The 14,435-nt window shown below is 39.4% G+C and overlaps 3 pseudogenes; all 3 read right to left on the bottom strand.

The window, feature by feature from the left end:
- The window catches only part of LOC102867539, an 83,584-nt pseudogene extending 83,399 nt beyond the window's left edge, over positions 1-185 (bottom strand).
- An 8,045-nt stretch (positions 186-8,230) lies between these two features.
- Positions 8,231-9,369, bottom strand: LOC102856976 (annotated as a pseudogene).
- Positions 9,370-13,166: 3,797 nt separating this feature from the next.
- LOC102867133 overlaps positions 13,167-14,435 on the bottom strand; it is a 5,171-nt pseudogene continuing 3,902 nt past the window's right edge.

Here is a 14,435-nt window from a genome sequence, read left to right as displayed (position 1 = left end):
GCATGCACCAGGAAGTAACTGGATCTTTGAATGAGCAGGTGTTTTCTGACCTTTTACCACTGCCGCCAGCGGCCAGCCATAGGATAGCTATCAGGGCTTGGGCCTGCAGATTCGCTTTCTGTTGAGTGCAGTCTCCTTATCAGTCTCTGCCTGTTCTTTTGGACATTGAAGACTTTAAAGGCCATGTTTACTAAGTCTTGAATAATGTTTGGGGGCCATCTTCAGCCTTTTTAAATTTCTTTTTTGTATTAGGGGTTGATTGAATAGCTAGGATGGTGGCCTCTGCTGGGAAGGTAGGTAATTATACAGGTGACCCCTGCTGGGAAGGTTGTTAAGTGTGCAAGAGAAAACATTAGCTTATCAGTACAGTAAAACTTTTTACTTTACTGTGTTTTAGAATTTACACTGAAAAGAGGAAAAATAAATTTTGGCAAGAAAGAGAAAGAAGGGTGTTGCTAGATAGATTTTATATTTTATAGGAATTGGTTGGCTGAGTTTTGATAAAGGGTAATGTGCTGGAATGGTGTAGGAGGTAGGTTGGGAGGAGATAAGGGGGGCAGAGGAATTTGATCCTTTTATCTGTGATGTTTGGTCTGGAGGCTAGGGAAGGATGATTTGTGGGATTATTTAGTAGATGGGGTCAGATAAAGGAAAGAGATAATGTTTTATCTTGGAGTTAGGGTTGGAAAAGAAAGGTGATGTTTTAGTTTCAGAAGATTTGTTAACCAGTGAAGGAGTTTGGGCTAAGAGAACGTGCACAGGTTTGCAGGCTTTACAGAGAGAGAGGGATGGGGGCAAAAGTAAAAGAAAGCTTAGACATATGGGATCTCTGACCATCTCTGAGTTTGATGGCAGAAATTGTCAAGACCTTGAAGGGTATTGAAATCAAAGGCTCTATTCTTAGACCATCAAGAGTCATTATTTGGCTGGTATTGTTTCCATGCTGAGTTATAGTAAAAGATTATTCTCTTGGGCAGAGGTCTTTGGCCAGGCCCAGGTTTGAAAGATCCAAGAGGAAGTAGCCCAAGGGATGGTCCCTTGGGTCTTAGACATTTGGCTACCCATGGTGTTCAGGTCTATGGGAGAGGCAACCGAGATTTCAGGGCATCCCCTGGAAACCAGAAGCCTCAGATATGGAAAGATGCTAAAGACAGCCTGGGCATCCCCTAGAACAATCAATAGCCTGGGGAAAACGACTGGTGCTACTTGGTAAGGTGGACCTCCTGATGCAGATCTGTGATTTTCTGTGTATGTGTGTATAGGAGTCCAGTAACAGAAGTGAATCCCAAGGGAGCTTAAAAATTTCAGGAGACAAAATGCCAGGGGACTCTTCTGAACAGTGCCTGGGAAATTTTGAGCAAATGGGCCTTTCTGAGGGAAAAAGAGAAGTCAGAAAATGATTCTGAAAGTGGAGAGGAAGAGAGAGAGAAGAAGGCAAAGTCAGAAGAATAACAGGGGCAAAGACTACTCAATGGGAGGAGGCACTAGATAACTCCCAGCAAGGACTCTTCCAGAATAGAGGTAGCAGTGGACAGGAAGAATGAGGAGTTCATGGAAAGTGGACACTACTGACAACTGGACATAAACACAAACTTGGTGGAAATAGACAATAGAGGGTCTATCCCCTCAGTCCATGCAGGAATCCCTCCGGCCATTCCCCTCATGGGGTAAAAGTGTGCCTTAGCAATAGGCATGTGTGTATCAAGCCCAGGCCTGCTTAACATCCCCGTAGGATCTCACAAATCACCACTAAGCCATATGACAACACCACAAAACTGTGGATGGTGATGCAATCAAACTTCATGACTTCAGAGTAGCATTAGCCATGAGCTTCTTCACAAGCACTCAAAAATTCAGCCAGCAGACATACACACAAAATAGGAAGGAAAGGGGCAATACATTACTGTTCTAGTATCTTTTTTGTTTACTTTTTTAAAAAAAATTTAGTTTGTTTATTTTTCATTTCAATGAACATCTACAGAGATTTTGGAATTCCATTCATTGTTGCACCCTTCTCCCCGCACAAACCCCTCCCCCTCCCGGTTGATAAAATTTTTTTATTATTATTAACTTTATTAGTTTCAATGAACATTCACAGGGATTCTGGGCTTTCACTCCTTCATTGTCGCACCATTCTCTCCACCCTCCTCCCCAGTTTGTTCTTCTTCCCTGCGATCCGAATGTCTGTTTTAATTGTCCAATTGCCACAGTGCTTGTCAAAGTCAGTTCTGATTAATCTCCTTTGTCGGTGTGTCCTTTGCCATTCCCTATCACTCCTCCCTGAGAGAGACTTCACCCTGAGTCATAAGGAAAAGGGGATGGCGTATTCTCTTAGCTACTTCCTGCTGAAAAGGGACGCTGTGGGTTTCAGGGTGAAGATCTTCTCTCACTACTCTAAAGGGCCCCTTTGGCAGTAGGAAACACATAGACTATTATGGAGATTGATTTTGGAATTTAGATGCACTCTTATTGATTGTGCTTGGCCGTACATGTTCATATCCTTGAAGATGTATCATGGGGGTGTTGCAACCACTGTTCTAGTATCTTGACACCGCAGGGGCTGGTAGGTTTAAGAGAGAATAAGGGGGCACTGCACTCACCCTGAAAGAGGACCGGTGCACGACACACTTGTTTCCCATGTTTTGGTACTAGATGCCAGGTCTCGGACTTGAGAGAGAGGAGCTAGAGAGAAAGAAAGCAAGCTTAAAGGCAGCTTTATTATGGGAGCTATCAGGCGAGGTTCCTTGGTCTGGAGAGAGAGAACAGGGAACCTGCAGGTGGCCTGCAACAGGGTTTTTATAATAGGGTCTTAGGGAAGGGGGAAGGGTAAAGACATTCTACTGTAGTTAGTTGTTGGTCATACCAGGTGGGTGAGTCTGTTTCTTCTTCTTGGTAACAAAGGGCAATTTCCAGTTTTCTATGCTGATGGACCATGTTCACTGGACTGAAGAATGCAACACATCACCAAAAGATGAGACAAATTCATCACTCCCCTGTCCCCAGCCTCGGTTTTGGTCTGACAATTTTCAACTCATAATGACCCACCACCAGTTTTCTGAGGCTGCAAATTGTAAACAGTAAAAGGAGAAGGCTGCTCACCTTTCTCCCAAAGAGTGGCTGATGGATTAAAATTGGGAGGTATGAGAGGCCTTTGAGTTAAAAGAGAAACTTCCTTTGGCCTACACTATCAGAATTGTATAATAACATTAATGGATATTTATTGAGCCCGTACTATGTTCAAGAAACTATATCAGTAGTTTACACCCATAAATAATTTAAGTAATGATATATAAGTTTTTTTCCTCAAAACTCTGATGAGTTGATTCAGGAAGTATTAAAAGAAAATGGAATGAGTATACAGAATCACTGTACCAAAAAGAATTGGCTGACACAGAAGAATTTCGAGAAACAACATATGATCCAGAGGCAATGATGATGAAGGAGGAAGTTCAGGCTGCTCTGAAAGACGTGGCAAAAAATAAAGCCTCAGGAACTAATTGACATATTTCAACAAACAGAGGCTGCCCTGGATGTGCTCATCAGGTTGTACCAAGAAATCTAGAGGACAACTGCCTGGCTAATTGATTGGAAGAGAGCCATTCTTATTTCCATTCCAAAAAAAAGGTGACCTGACAGTGTGGAAATTATAGCACAATACCACTCATATCACACACAAGCAAAATCTTGCTAAAGATTACTAAGAAACAACTGAAACAGTACATTGACAGGGAACTACCAGAAATACAAGCTGGGTTTAGAAGAGACTGTGGCACCAGAGACATTACTGCCAAAGTCAGATGGATCTTGGCAGAAAGCAGGGTACCAGAAGGATATCTATTTGTGTTTCATTGACTGCAAAGGGATTTGACTGTGTAGATCACAACAAATTGTGGTTAACCTTGAGGAGGATGGGAATCCCAGAACACTAGACTATGTTTATGCGAAACCTATACTTGAACCAGAAAGCAGTCTTCAGAACAGAGCAGGGATACACTACATGGTTCAATATCAGGAAGGGAGTGTGCCAGGGATGCATCATGTCTCCATTCCTTTTCAATCTATAAACAGAACAGATCGTTTGGGAGGTTGGGCTTTATGAGGAGGAATGTGGCAGCAGGATTGGAGGAAGACTCATCAACAATCCACACTACACAGATGACACAAACCTTGCTTGCTGAAACTGTGGAGGACTTGAAGTGCTTGCTGCAGAAGGTCATGAACTATACTGTTCAATATGGATTGAAGCTCAACATCAAGAAAACAAAGGTTTTCACCACTGGGTCAATTGACAACACCATGATAGATGGAGAAGTTACAGCTTGCTCAACTCCACAATCAACACTTTTGGCACCAGCAGTCAGTAAGTTAAAAGGCTAATTACATTAGGTAAGTCTGCTGTCAGGGACCTTTACAGAGTACTGAGAAGCAACAATGTCAGTCTAGAGACTACAGTGCACCTGATCTAGTCCATCCTCTTCACAATTATTTGCTATTCATCAGAGAGCTGGATAATGACTAAGGAGGATAGAAAAATAATTGATGCCTTTGAGTGGTGGTTCTGGAGAAGGGTCTTGAACATACCATTGACAAACAAAAAAACAAATATATCTGTCTTGGAGAGGGTGAAACCAAGTTTCTCTTTGGAAGGTAGGATTTTGAAGGTCTGTTTCTCATACTTTGGGCATATGACCAGGTGGGACCAATCTTTGGGGAAGGACATCATACTCGGAAGGGTGGAGGGACAGAGCAGGAGAGGAAGACCCCAGATAAGATGGATTGATATAGATTGATTGATATTAGGGCAATGGGGGTAGGTGTATCAGAGTCAGAGAGACTGGCTCAGGATAGGGTTGTCTTCAGAGCTATAGTACATAGGGTCGCTATGAGTCACAGGCAATTCAAAAGCACATAAATACAACAACAACACTGGCATTAAGAGGTGTATGCAGGTGCTGGAGAATAAGAGGGAAAGGAAAATGGGGCATTAATGATGATGGAAAAAATATATTGATTGAAAGTAGAGTTGTACTTTTGATTATTGTAATTGTTTTTTGAAGTTACATGATATATATATTTACAAAAAAGACAAAAAGGAGTAGCTGTCGACGCTGTTTATGTAAAACCAAAAGCCTCATTGGATTTGGTTCCTTGCTTTCTTTTCTTTTTTTAGATAATTTTTGTTTTAATTATAATTTTAATAAAAATTTATAGAAAAGTTAGATTTATATTCATTCATTGTTGTACAATTTTACCCCCTCTCACTTCCTCCCACCTCCCCCAGTTAATTTCTTTTCTTTTTTTTTCAAATATTCATTCACTGTTGCACAATTACTCCCTCCTCAGTCCTCTTTGCAATGCAACTCTTATTCCGGGCTATTGTTGCACATATAATTCCTAATCATATATTCCTTTTAAACAGTTCTTTCCTTCATCTATTCTAGTGCAGTGTTCTTTATCTATCCACTCTTATTCTATTCTCTTCTCAAACCCATATGTCAGACCTGCTTTACTACAGTAGTGTTATACAGTATTTGTTCTTTTGTGACTGAAGTATAATGTCCTGCAGGGTAATATTCTGTAATGTTTTTATTGCAAGAAACAAAAGGAGACCTGAAGAAATGGAAGAATATATCATAGTTCCTGGCTTTAGAGATTTAGGATCATGGTTTCAATTGGTCTAATAATGTACTCGGTGCTTCTATTTTATCTGTTACTTTGTTGTGTAGTGTCTGAGGTCTTAAAAGCTTGTAAACAGACATTCCAGTTATAATAATTATTTTCTACTCACTTGGAGCAACAGAGGAGAGTTAGGACTAGGAAGAAGCCATGGAATAACTTTTCAATTACTTACGCATCTGAAAGTTGGACAATGACTAAGAATGACAAAAGAATTGACCAATGCCTTTGAGTTGTGATGTTTGAATAGCCCATGTAATTGCAAAAGGATAAAGAAATATATCTCGGGGAACGTGTAATCAGGATGCTCCTTGGAGTTGATTATGACCAAGCTTTGTCTCATATATTTTGGGCATTTTGTTAGGAAAGACATAGTTGCTAGGAAAAGTGGAGAGTTAGAGAAAGAGAGGTAGACTCTCAAAGAGAAGGACAGATACAGTGACTGTAACAATGGGCTAAATTGTGTCAGAAATTATGAGGATGGCACAAGATTTTACAGGATTCAGATCAGATCTTCACAGAGTCGCTATGAGTGGTGGTCAACTCAATAGCACATAACACCAACAACAAGATGGAATGTGTGGCTAATTGCCTCCATAAAGAGCTGCCTCTTTGGACATGAGATCAGGCTGCATGGTACCTGACTGCCATTAGTGAACCTTTTGCTGATAGATCCCATAGCAGAATTCTGATCAGAAGACATAGGGATGTAGAAAAGAATTTCAAATCCTCTCAGACTTTAGACTTTTGAGTCATAGAGGATTGATTATGAACCCCTGACATTGCCTTGAGATAATTTTTTTCAGGTCTGTATATACTCTTTTTTTCTCATAAAGTTCTTAAACATTATTTCACACTATTCTCCATTCCTATTGTGTTTTATACAATCATTCCCATGCATTATGTTTTACAAAATCAATCATCATTGGACCTTACCTGTCATAACTCCAACTTTTCATATGCCCACCAGGTCATTCCCATTTTCTTCACTCCCTTCTTCCACTCACCAAACTGTGAAACCCTGTGGTTTCACCCCCACCTATCCTCACCCCTCTGCTCCCACTCCTTCTCCCCTTGGGTGTTCATAAATATTTTACTAGTTATCCTTATATTTTTAAAATAATGGTCTTATGCATCTTTTGTCTTTATGAGACTGAGTTAGTCACTTAGCATAATGCTCTCCAGTCTTTCCTAAGTTATGCAATATTCTTCAAAATCGTTGCTCCTGGGTGCTGCATAGTATTCCATTATGTACCATAATGTCTCAACCCATCTAGTTGTGATCTGTTTCCATGTTCTTGCAGTGGTGAATAATGCTGCAATCAACATTCGTGTACAGATCTCTGTGTCTCAGTTCTAATTTCCTTGCCGTATATTCCTGGTAGTGGAATAGCTGGGTCATATGGAGTTTCTGTGTTCTACTTTTTGAGGAAATGCCAAACTGTCTCCCAATGTGGTTGTACATACTACAATCCACCAACAGCGTATGAGATTTCTCACCTCTCCACATCCTCTCTAACATTTATTACTTGTTGCCCTACTTAACTTTACCACTGATATGGGGGTAAGATGCTATTTCATTGTGGTTTTGTTTTTGTTTTTTGGTGTGTGTGGTTTGGTTTTTTGAAAATCACAACTGACTGATTACTTTTATTCAGAAACATTGGTGACATTGGACCAATAAATGCCATCATTTTGAAAATTGCTCACTGCAATTATGCACATTAATAATCCTAGTAGTCCAAGTATTTGACATTTACTTCACTCAGTTGCATTACATGTTTCCATAAGTCATTTCATCAACAAGAAAACATGTATAAAATGTCATGTTTTCTATCCTTCTCTTTTTCTGTTTCTTTTAAAGCAGTTCAATAATTTTAGACATTGGTTAGTACAACACAGAAAACACCAGGGGAAAAGTACAAAATGACACTTAACACCAATGTCAGTATGAATGTCATTATGATTATTGTTACATTATTAATTTTTATTTTATTCACTTTTCTTTAGAAGATAAATCAAAGCCATTCACTTGAACTTGAGGTATATGTACACAATACATACACAATCTTACATAAAATACTTTTTATATGTACACAATACATACACAATCTTACATAAAATACTTTTCAATAGTAACATTACATTTTAAAACATAGGAAACCAAGTATCTGTGCTGATTTGTACTTTGACTTAGCGGAACAAGAGAAGAACAATCAACAAGGGAGGGTTATACTGATAATAAAGTTCTCAAAGTTAAAAATGTCTTCCTCTCCCTTTGTACTTACTACAGGCTACACAAGGTCCTAACAGCATTCATTATGAGAAAACAGTCAATCATCACTTTAAGACCACACTTTGAAAGGAACTTAAAGAGAAAGCACACTGGAAGCTGAGACCTCATCTTTGTTTTCAAATAAGTGGTCTTAATTTTTCTTCTTATAGAAAACATTTAAATCAATTGATTATAAATATATCTAAACCATTAATTTTTGCAGCTTTCAGGTAAAGTCCAGCACTCGATTTATACACTATGAGAAGTGGTGAGTAGAGATCATCTAATCTTAAATTGCGACATCATCCCCTCAAATCCTTGACACAATCCTTCACTAGTAAGAGCACAGTAGGCCTCAATATGCCACTGATGATCTTTTTAAAGACATGAATTTAAAAAACTGGGAGATTTCTGCTTTAGTCATGTACTCTTTGTTTATTAGCAAGAATCAGCAATCTAGCTTTCCTTAGGTCTTCATGTGCTAACATTTTTTTTTCTATAATTATATTTTATTAATTTTCATAAACATTTACAGAGATTTTGGGTTTCCATTCATTCATTGATGTGCTAACATTTTATAGAGTTCTTCTCTAGTTACAGATATTCTTTCTCTGTACTGTCCACAATAACTATTACAAGCTCGGTGTTAGTATAGTAAGTGGTCCAGAAAGAATGAAGAGATTCCCAGCCACCAATATTCCACATTAGGAAAGGTGTATTGTTGTTGTTAGGTGCTGTGGAATCATAGCTAACTCATAGAAAACCTATGAACAAAAGACCTGAACACTGATGTAACTTTCACCGTTTCTCCACTTTCATGAGAGTTTCTGGAGGAAAGCTATTTCAGAAGTGGATGCCACTCCTGCATCCAAGCTTGTTTTAAAACACTGTCCACCATGTGTAACCATTATTGCATTTGACACATCAGTGTCATAGTATTTCCATCATAGCAACCTCAAGCTATCTTGGTACAGTAAATGGACAGACCAGTGCTATACCACTTAGAAGAATGTTTGAACAAAACCAGTTAAAATCAGGCCCAAGGACTGCAGGCTCAAGGCCCCAAATCAGTTTTTAAATAGGGGGCTTAATATAATCAACTCACACCCAACATCAGTGAACATTCCACCCTCACCAAAACCAGAAAACAAACTTCTGTAGAATCTGGCAGCTCCAGATGAGACTTACAAATTGGATTCCAGCTCTATCCTACTGGCCAAATGAGTTTTTAAATAGGCCAAATACAATCAACTCACAACCAACAGTGAGTCAATATTCCACCCTAATCCTCACGGAGCCATTATCTCCTCTACATTACTTCCAATTGTAAGGGATGTATGTATAACTTCATTCATAGAAAATTAGTAAGGGATAGTCATTTCCCCTACATTATCCAGTCCAACAATGATAACTTTGTTCTATTCTCTGGCAGCGGACCCTCTTCCAGTCACCAGGGCTTCCTGGTAGCTCCAGGCTCAGGCTGAGGCAGAGGAGAGAGACATGCCAGAGCCTCCGCCTCTGCTGCTGCCGCTCCTGCACTTGCCTCCAGCCTGCTTCCAGGGAACTGGAGGGAGGCCACAGCTCAGGCCCCACTGCAGCACACCTGGCCCCTCCACTGCCTCCGCAGCACTCACAGACATTGTCATTGTCTGTGAAGAGCCTCACCTCTCATTGTGGTTTTACTTTGCATCTCTATTATTGCCAGGGACTTTGAGCATTTCTTCATGTGTCTGTTGGCCATCTGAATGTCTTTCTCTGAGAAAAGTCTTTCAATGTCTTTTGCCCATCTTGCAATTGCCAGAAACTTTACAGGTCCTTCAGAAGAGAGTCCAACGCTGAGTCAAATGAGTGTATCTTTGAAGCTACACTGCCATCTTGTGCTAGAAGCTGAGCATTGTAGAGGCTCTTTGTCCCTTTTTAGATGACGGAGGAATAATGATAATGATGTTTACTGAGGAAAGGAATATACAAAGGACAGCAGATGTAGAGCAAAGAAGAGGGCAGAAGTCCTCTGAAATTTCTGGCAGGAAAAAAACCAGAATGAGGTGAAGTATATAATTCTATTTTACCTATATCTTCTTGCTCAAGATCTTGAATAAATTCTGAAATTAATGAGTCTTAGGATGGTGACATTTTAAAAATGAAATGACTTAGAATTATATAAAATTTGGTTGCAGACAACCCTGATATTCACAGAAATGTCCTTGGGTCTTTCAGGGTATGGTGTGATGCAATCAGTAGGGCTCTTGTTTGCTCATTATCACCTGTTTTAAACAATGAGATTTGACTTAATGTCTTGTTTGAAAAAGAGATGAGTTTTTAACAATTGTAATTCATATGTATTTTAGGAGCACTGGTGGTGTAGTGGCAAGAAGCTGTTCTGCAATCCTGAAGGCACATGATTCTAGTCAACAGTTGCTCCTTGGTAGAAGGATGAGCAATCTTCCCCCATGGGATTAATTACTTCTGAAAACCTGCCAGAGGGCCAACTGTAGATTGGTTCTGACTTGACAGCACACAACAGTAACAATATATATTTAGCAAAACATTTTCCATTTCAACATTTTTTACATGCACAATTCTCTGTAATTTATTATGCTGTCTAGAAGTGCTTGCTATGGAGGGTCAAAGACTGAAGCCTTCAATATGGATTGAAGAGCAACATCAAGAAAACAAAGATTCTTACCACTGGGGCAATTGGCAGCATCATGACGGATGAAGAAGAGATTGAGATTGTTGACAGTTTCCGTTTACTTGGCTCTACAATCAACACTCTTAATACCAGAAGCCAGGAAATGAAAAGACATTTGCATTGGGAAAGTCTGATGTTAGAGATCTCTCCAAGGTACTGAGTAGCAACGATGTCAGTCTGGAGAACTAAGGTGGGCCTGATACAGGCCATGGTCTCTGCAGTTACTTGCTATGCATCAGAGAGATAAACAATGACTAGGGATGATAGGAGAGTTGATGACTTTGAGCTGTGGTGCTGGTGAAGAGTATTGACTATATCATGGACTGATAGGAGAACAAACAAGTTTGTCCTGGAGAGGATAAAACCAGATTGCTCCTTGGAAGCAAGAATTTTGAAGCTCTGTCTGACATAATTTGGACATTGCAAGGCAGGATCAGCCCTTGGAAAGCGATGTCATTCTTGGGAGAGTGGAGGGACAGCACAGGAGAGAAAGACCCTCGTTGAGATGGAGATAGGTATGTCAGAGACAGTGAGATTGGCACGTGATAGAGCAGGGTTTGGGGCTGTTGTACATGGGGTCACTATGAGTTGCAGGGGACTTGATGGCACATAAAAACAATAAGAATATGCTTTCCATAATCTGCGCTGTTTCCAGTTTTTCCATCACCCATAATAGAAGCTTAGTGTCCCTTAAGCAATGAATTCTTCTCCCCTCTCACCCATTTCTGTTAATGGCTAATAAACTTTGGTTTCTAAATATATCCTTATTCTTGATATTTTATTTAAGTGTGGTTCTCTGTGTTGCTCTCTGTGACTGACTTATCCCACTCAATGTCATATTTTCAAGGTTCATCCATGTTGTGGCATGTATCAGGGCTTCGTTTCTCTTTATAGCTGAGTAAGATTCCATTGCATGTATGTGCCACATGGTGTTTATCCAAACATTACCGGAATGATGCAGAGGGAATTGGTGTACTTGGAATTGCAAAATCATATGGTAATTGTATGCTTAACTTTTCTGAGAACTTTCAGACTTCTTTCAACAGAGGCTAGACTATTTTTCATTTCCATCAGTGATGAATGAAGGATCTAATTTCTTTTGTTTTCCATTTTTAAAGTCATTAGTGGGTTTGAAGTGATATTTTCATTATGGTTTTTATATGCATTTCCCTAGTGACTTGCTGTGCATCTGAGAGCTGGACAATGAATTAACAAGGATGACAGAAGAAGAATTGATGCTTTTTGATCTGTGGTGTTGGAGAAGAGCACTGAGCATCCCATGGATGGCCAGGAGAACAAATGGGTATGTATTGGAAAGAGTGTGGCCAGAGTGCTTTTTGGAGGCAAGAACAATGAACTTTTACCTCACATACTTTGAGCATGTTGCTCGGAGGGGCTATTCCTTGGAGATGCTTTGTCGGAGGGAAAGACCCTCAACTTGGTAGATTTACATGGTGACTACTACAATGGGCTCTTGTGTGTCAGGAAGTGTGAGGATGGCACAGGAAAGAATAGGATTCAGATCTTTTATTCATATGGTCACTATGAGTTGTACTCAACTTGATGACACCTAACAACAACAACAAGTGAGTTTCCCCAACAATTCCTCTTGCTAACTACACATTTCTGCACAGTCTTGATGCAATCTATCAGGTAATGTTGCTGCTTGTGTTTTTCTTTTTAAAAAAGATATTTGTGATTGATAAATCACTGATTCTATTTCTGGCTTCATTTCTGTACCAACTCTGTTTTTCTGACTTTATTTAATTTTTTCCAATTTTTGCACTCCAATCATCAATAGTTATTGACACATGTGGATTGCACATTTAGTAAATTTTGGATTGAAAAAATTTGCTGTAGATCCTCCTCTTTGGCTTTTGCTGTTGGTCTGTATATTTTAATGATAGTCATATTAACAGATCTTCCTGGCGTGTGTATGTCTAATATCCTATCACACACAACATTGTGCTTCAAGACAGAACTTGAAATTATCTTTTTAATTATGAATGCAACACCATTCTTCCTCAGTTTTTCATTCATAGTATGATAGATGATGTGATTGTCTGATTGACAGACCAAGGCCAGTCCATCTTGTATCACTGATATTTAGTCAATATTTCTTTTTACATATCCGTTTTTACAACTTGTTTTTTTTACAATCAAGCCATTTATTATCTCAGTTTCTACAAAGTAGATTAAATGTTAGAAGCACAAATGTAACAAAATCTTTTATTCCTTACAAAATACATGGTGATTGCATGAGTACAGATCACGAATTACAAGAGGGAATATTGAAGACAAACGTGTTAAATGAAAGGTGCTCATTCATCTGGAGTCAGTTTAAAATAAAACAATTCTCTATGTTAAAGATACCAGGGCAGGTACATGGCTGGGTGAAAACTGACAGTGACTTAGAAACACACCTCCACCAAAAACATACAAAAGTATTGGAAATGTATTAAGATGTCCTAAATTAAATTATAGCACACGCAGACCTGGCGTTCCACAACACAACCATTTGTTTTAGGCAGGGATCTTGGAATGCCTTGACTGCCTATCTCGTTAAGAGCAAAGTCCCAGGACTGATTAACTTCCCAACCTTCCACAAGGCTTTATTCAGTTGACTTTGAAACGTGGAGTCAAACACCCCATTCATTTCTGTTGCAAGTTCTCTCAGAACAGCTACTGTGGCCACATCACTGGCATTCAGAATCTGCAAAAAGAATTTATTCCACAATTCATCATCTTTTAGCTCAGAAATATTTTGGCTAAGTTTCCAGTGGGACCCATCCCAGAAGACCTGTAGGTGTTCCTTGAACAACAGTAAATGTGCTAAATCTGCTATACCCAACAGGTCTACGTGGTAGGGAGAAGAACACTAGCCAGGATCTTTTGTCCTTCCAGGATCTGCACAGTCCGAAAGCCGCTGAGGGGGAAATCATCTAGCTGTAGCCTAAGGTCAGCACTGTAGGAAAAGTCCACTATCTTCAAAGCTTGATTCTTCTTATTAGAATCATAGGGATCGTGGATTCTTTTTCTAAGAATCAGACTCCTTGGACTCAAGTCACCGTGGACTATTTCTGCTTTGTGTAGCTTCTCCACTACTGCCAAAAGGTAATAAATAATCAACACTGTTATCTCAGGAGTAATAAATTCACTGTGTTGGAGAAGATCCTGAAGGGTGAAGCAGTTTATATATTGGTGCCAAATAATACAACCATCATGATACTGGTAACAGCTGCACAAATGATCATACTCCTCATTTAAACGTTTCTTTAACTTGAGGTTGATATAAAAGTCCCATGGGATAGGTTGAGAGGATACCTTTATTACGGTCCATTCTGCAGAGTTTCTTGGTGCCACCCAGAATAATTTGTAATCTTCACATACTAGATATTCCTGTTTAATGTAATAGTCCTCATTACCTAACTCAATCTCCTTTTCTATTTCCAATGAAGGCAATGGTCTATCTTCCACGAAAAAATCTGCAGAAGTACTTAACTCTGGTAGAGATTTCAGCAGTTGCTTGCGATGCTCTAAACACCAAGGGGACCGAGTAGGACTTTCTGCAGTATGAGTAAGCTCTAGTTTCTCAGGAATTTGCAGAGATTTGATGGATGAGGTAGAAGTAACTGAGGCAGAAGATGCAGAGAACCCAGAAGAGTGTGTGACTTCTTGACTATCTTCAATAATGGGACTTAGCTTTTTTTTTTAAAAAAAAATTTATTAGTTTTAATGAACATTTACAGAGATTTTGGGTTCTCATTCATTCATTGTTGCACTGTTTTCTCT

Source organism: Elephantulus edwardii, unplaced genomic scaffold (genome assembly GCF_000299155.1).
Source record: "Elephantulus edwardii isolate Elephantulus edwardi_28Jun2011 unplaced genomic scaffold, EleEdw1.0 scaffold00305, whole genome shotgun sequence".
Classification (NCBI taxonomy): Eukaryota; Metazoa; Chordata; class Mammalia; order Macroscelidea; family Macroscelididae; genus Elephantulus; species Elephantulus edwardii.
Note: the sequence above shows the minus strand (reverse complement) of the source record. Positions and strands in the feature narration are given on the sequence as shown.